Source organism: Labrus mixtus, chromosome 5 (assembly GCF_963584025.1).
Source record: "Labrus mixtus chromosome 5, fLabMix1.1, whole genome shotgun sequence".
In the NCBI taxonomy this organism is placed as follows: domain Eukaryota; kingdom Metazoa; phylum Chordata; class Actinopteri; order Labriformes; family Labridae; genus Labrus; species Labrus mixtus.
Genome location: NC_083616.1, coordinates 10,045,808 through 10,051,807, shown reverse-complemented (window position 1 = coordinate 10,051,807; position 6,000 = coordinate 10,045,808).

The following is a 6,000-nucleotide window of genomic DNA, read 5'->3' as shown; positions in this document are numbered from 1 at the left end:
TGCAAGTTGAGGAGAAAAACTGAGCTTTTTACTTGGAACATATTTTACTAACCTCATCAGGTCATATGCTTTTGATGCAAATGCATAAATAATCTAAATCTGCTTTGAAAACTACACCTTTCTAACTAACTCTCCACTGCACAAACAGGGGACTGACATTTACATATACACAGTTTAATTACTGAGTTCCTACATGCTGTTGCTGACACACACAAAAAAAACATTCAAATCAGCATTTTTTACTAAATCACATATCACCGCAAAAAAAATAATTATAGCTTTTATGATATCACCAATTAACAAATGCCATGTAGTCCTAATTGATAAAGAGCAGATTCCCTTAATGTTTCGATGAGTAAACAATGCATCACTCTAAAGCTCCAGTTTTTATTTTTTCCTGAAGTGAAAAATGTATCGTATTCACGTCCTGAATTAATGTGCACCAAATGCACCACATTAGCATTTTCCAGTGATACGTTTCCCTGCTTCTTAAGGTCATGTGGCTTTAACTGGAGGCTTAAGTAAGACTCATGTGCAAGTGTATGACCCATTTCATAAATCCCATCGCCTCCTTGGTGAGATATTGGATACTAAATGTCACAAGCCAGTGGGTCATCTAATCCCTGCTCCTCAACAAACCGCATTAAAACAATGATAAGGAATACACAGCGGCTGAGATGCAGTTGAGGGCTTCAAAATACTTAAAAATACTCTGATGACAACAAACATTTTCCGTCATGTCGACAACAAACGTTGCATTCATGAATAGGTTGGTTGAGATGTGCCGGACAGATGTTGTTATAGTCATTGGTCTCCTTGCTTGACAGATTATTTGCACAACTTCAATGTATCTTTGAAGCCCAGGGGTCGCACACTGTCAGAGAACGGATGGACAAGCGACTTCCAGCAAAGAACGGCATGATGAAAAGACACAACATTGTTCCTTGATCAAGAGCATGCAGCTTCTGTTGAGCATTGGCTTTTAAGATCAAATAATTCAACAGAAAATTGGCTGTAGCAGAGGCTGTGTGCTGGTGTACTTCATAAATATTGTAGTGTATGTTTTCACATGAATGCCTTGCTAACAAGACGAGCGGGACACAGACAGACATACTCACCTGGAGATGTTTGAAGCATGCTGACAATAAAAAGTGTAATCTTGTGACTTCATAGAGGCTAAAAATAAAGAATATTTTGCTTTTAGCATTTATTAAAAAGCTCCTGATTACACAAACCAGGCTGACTGCTCAGAGACACCTGATCTTTTTCTTGCTTACTTTTTGTTTTCATTTTTCTTTTCTTTGAGCTCTCCATACAGGACACTTAAGAGGGAAAAAAAGACAGCTATTGGTGAGTACGGTCACATTCGCACCACTGCTTGTCACAGTCCATCGCTAATGAACTCACTGTTGAGTTAAAGGCACAATGAGATTATTTCTATCTGGCATGTTTTTATGAGAAACACAGGATGACAAATGTTTGGAAAAGGGAATAACAACTGTCTTAACTACAGCTTGACATGTGTGTCAGCATGCCAAAATGAACCATTAGAACCTCCTGATTACTTTAAAAAGAAATGCCAGGCTAATATTGTTGGAGTATCAAATGAAACAGGGAGAACAAGTTTTAAAAGGCCTGTTTTTTTTTTTTAAACTTAGGTCATGTTTGATAATTTGATATTACTGCAGAAAATGATTACAAATCTTCTTAAATGTATTACATATTACTCATATTTATCTTTAAAATTAAGCACAATTTTGGCAACAGGAGAAAAATCTTGCAGTGCTGGGTCAAAAAAGATTAAATGTTAAAAATGTGAAAATACAAAGTACTTCTTGACATGCTAAAACATATTTTTTATGTATACAAAAGTATGCAAAGAAAAACTTTGCTTCAACTTATTTCCAGACGTTGGGCAAAGCTAATTAAGCTAACCAGTTGCTAGCAGTAGCTTGTACTTTCAGTACCTCCATACAACATATTGTATTGTAGTGAAATAGACCAAAACCAATTCAACCAGGATTACACAATTCGAGGCTTGCACAATTTTTCAACGTGTAAGTATGACTGGATTGCATCAGATATTCAACAAATAGTAATTTCTTTATCCATTGGAAATTTGTGGAATATAGCCCCCCCCCCAAATATTAACCTAAATACCACAAAAATGAACAACAACAAAAATATCAAACTCCAAAGATTTACCTTAATGGCAAAGTATATCAAATCCGCTGCCAGGGGGCTCTCAATCAAAACAATAACAAAAGATGATGTTGAGGCTAGCGGGGAATCATGGGAGTTCTCTCTGCTACTCCCCCCCCCCCCCCCCCTTGATAACTGTTGGAAATATTTGAGGTAATGTAAGTACTCAACACAAATTATATATAACATGGGTTTAGTCATTTTTTAAATTAATTTAGATATACTTGAATGTAATGTTTCCGTCATGAACAAGTGGGAGCATGTACTATATATGTTGAGTTGCGCATGTAGTTTTTGTGGGCTGTTTATATCAGAGTGGTCCATGACCCCTACGATTGTCTGTGATAGGTCTGTTTGAAGTCCCCAGAGTCAAAAGTAAACGTTGAGAAGCAACTACAAGTTCCATGCACCACAAATCTGGAATCCCCCCAAATTCCCCCAAACTCACCCCGACCCTCAATTCAGTTATGTACTGTTATTTATTTTATTTTACTAATTTTACTCTTTTAGGACCTACTGCAATTAGCTTTTTAATTGCTTTGTGTGTCCTTCATTTCTCACTGCCCTTTGTGTTTTATATAAAGAACTTGACTCATCTTGTTGTTGAGGTATTGTTCAAACAGACTTGACTGACTCGGCAAGAACTGAAAAATGTCAAGACATCACTTTTTCAATATTGAAAATATTGTTGGGAACATACAATAAATCCATTATGCCTCCTTTTGCTATTTTTTGATTATTATTCTAATCCAAAGTGAGATGTTTGTTTGCACCCCATGCTCTATGCACCAAGGATTTTCAGTATAATGACATTGTTAGATAAGACAGGTTATTTCTGAAAAATGCACAATATACTGCTCATGCTACACGCTTATTCTCAATAGAGAAAAAAGATAGCAGCATTTCCACTCCAAAAGAGCCTCATAAAAATAATGAAACTGTGATGCTAGCTGCTCTCTCTGCTTCCAACAAGACTACATTTGAACTGCATGTCGACAAAGCAACAAAGTCATCACTATCTACAGCCAGCGCTTGCTTTTTGCTGATGAATGGAGAGCCCTGCCAGATTACTTGATTTGATAAGCAGTACAACCCATCGGTAACATAATACATCACAAATTGTTTTGTCAACAATTTATGATACCATTTATCAAATGACCATCGCAGAGGGCTGAGTTATGGTGTCATGGCTGGCATAATGTCAATACTCAAGCTGAGTTGAGGGCAGTCTGGCCGTAGTGATTTAGACACGCTACACCCTGACCTCTTCTGAGATTTTCTCTTCATTACCACACAAATTGATGTTGAAGGGAGGAAAAAAGTTGTAAACTGTAATGTTTAAATCCTTACAATTAAATATATGAAGGAGATAGAGCATAATGTGATCAAGTCTATAAGTCAGTATTATGTAGACTCGCTTCAGATCGATGTAGATTGAAGCTGAGCAGTTGCCACACATTTGGACTTTTATTAAAAATGTTATTGTTATGAATCATGTCAGATAAATCTGAACATGTGTGCAAATGTATGGATCCTATTGAAATCTGCAATCTAACATTAAGATTGCTTAAATAATCCAGACGATTTTTTTAGTTGCTAAATATCTGGGCTCAGTTGTGTGATCCTATTAAAGCCATCAGCATAAATCTTGAAAATGTGCTACATTACAGGAACAGGAAAGTTTAAATACTATAATTGGACATACAATACAACATTTTTACAAAGACACTGATACATAACACATTTCTTCAATATATTTGCTCTTGAAAGCAGACATTATCATTTAAAAAAGATTTAGCCCAAAAAAAATATTTCACCTGATAGCTGTTAATGGAAAGAATTATATATTTCATTAAAAGCTACTTTAATGTTTTCACATAAACACAAGACTTCTAAAAATGCCTAAAAATGTTCAGGTTGAGTTGCATGTGTGAACACAAACAGCAGAATTTTCCTGGAATCTTTCCTGCCAGCCTCCCAGTAAAATGTCCCTGTAAAGTCAGGAAGAGCTGGAACAGGACAATTCACCGCAGGAGAGCATGGAGGGGGGGGGGTGATGACGTTTATACCACTCACACTGGGCGACCGGTGCGATTGTTGTGCGTGTAATGACGCATCTTCATACATGTGTTGCCCCCTGAGGCTGTGTGTATAAAGATGTGTATAAACGGTATCAGAATCTTTCAGTGTGGATTTCGGTGCCCCCTGTATACGAGAATTGTTAATCCAGATTTAGTCATTGTTAAAAGTCTGTGTCTGGATACAGTTGATTCAATTCAGTTTTTCTTTGGGAAAAAAAAACGTGGATAAAAACAATGGAATGGATTAACTGGTCCTGGGTAGGGAAAATGTGTATTTTTAAATCAGGATCATTCTTATCCAGATCAAACCTTTTGAACTACCAATCCTGGGTGATCAAAGCAGTCCACATGTTTTCCCTCTTTTTCTAGCCTTTTGTCACAAAGAAGAAGAGCTTAACAATTCTCTCAAATGTATACATTTCTTTGCAGTTAAAGCACTACACTATTCTGCTCCTTAGAATCAATTTCATCTGTATCCTGGACGTCAATTAAAATGTTAGGACTAAAAATGCCTCCTCCAGTCAATCCGTGTCTCTGCTATTGACTACAGTATATGGCCCGTGTCCAAACCACCACCACCTCCACCCACCAGCCAGCCCATCTTAAAGGTTGCTGCAACCACTACATGTACCCACATTAGCAGGACACTCACCTCTCTGGGTTTATGGCCTGTGTAATAATTTTAAGCAAAGAGAGAAGTGCATTCAGTGGAGACAGTAACAGCGGGAGAGTCGAGGGAGGACAAGTAGAGTATGATTGATCGTGGTGAGCGGTATAGCTGTGTACCCCCCAGCCCCCACCACCACCCGATTACTGCCGGCTCCTGATCTCTTACATCTGTCTTGACTTCCTTAAGAAACAGATTCCTTAGATATGATACTTCTCACTATTGGGATAACAACTTTGTCAAAAGGTCAAGTTTGTGAGGAAAATCCTGATTTTCATTTATACACATGTATGAAGTGCACAGAGGAGTAGCTGAGGTCGATGTGGTGAATTTATAAAGGACGTTCAAAAGGAGACCTCTCTGTTTTGATGTTTATTGTCAACCTTTTTTTTTCAAGCCATAAACAACTACAAACCTATTAAGTCACCAGATAAACCCCATCCTGTCCCACAAACATCTTGGAGACGTTTCAACTCTCTAATTGTGCATTAAACATTCTTAACAGTTTATTAGTTTCCCTCCCACACTAACACTTGAAATGATTTAATCACCACAAGGGGAGTTAACAACACTCATTAGCAGATGCAATATTTCCTACATCGTTATCTACCTTTCAAGCACCAAAACAGTGTGTGCAACCTGAAGATGGATGCAATTCAATAGCAACGTACTGTTTAGTCCACTAAATGTATTGGACAACCACTATGTTTTTTTTGCAAATTTGTATTATCCATACGAAATGATTAAACTACTTCATTCTCCTTCAACGCCTTGAACAATGTTTATGCCTCAGCGGCAAGGCTCTTGGTTTTCATCAAAATGAAAGATCTTTTACAGTGTCAACTGACAATATTGGCATTTTATACGGAATTCCGCAAGAGTCAATTCTTGGTCCTCTGCTTTTTAATTTCTATAAGCTCCCACTTGGGCCTATCATTAAGCTATGATAGGCCTAAGCAAAATAACATTTCATATCATTCCTCTGCTGATGACACTCAGCTATGCATATTTATCACTGCCAAATAACTTACCCCAATCAGTGATCTTAGT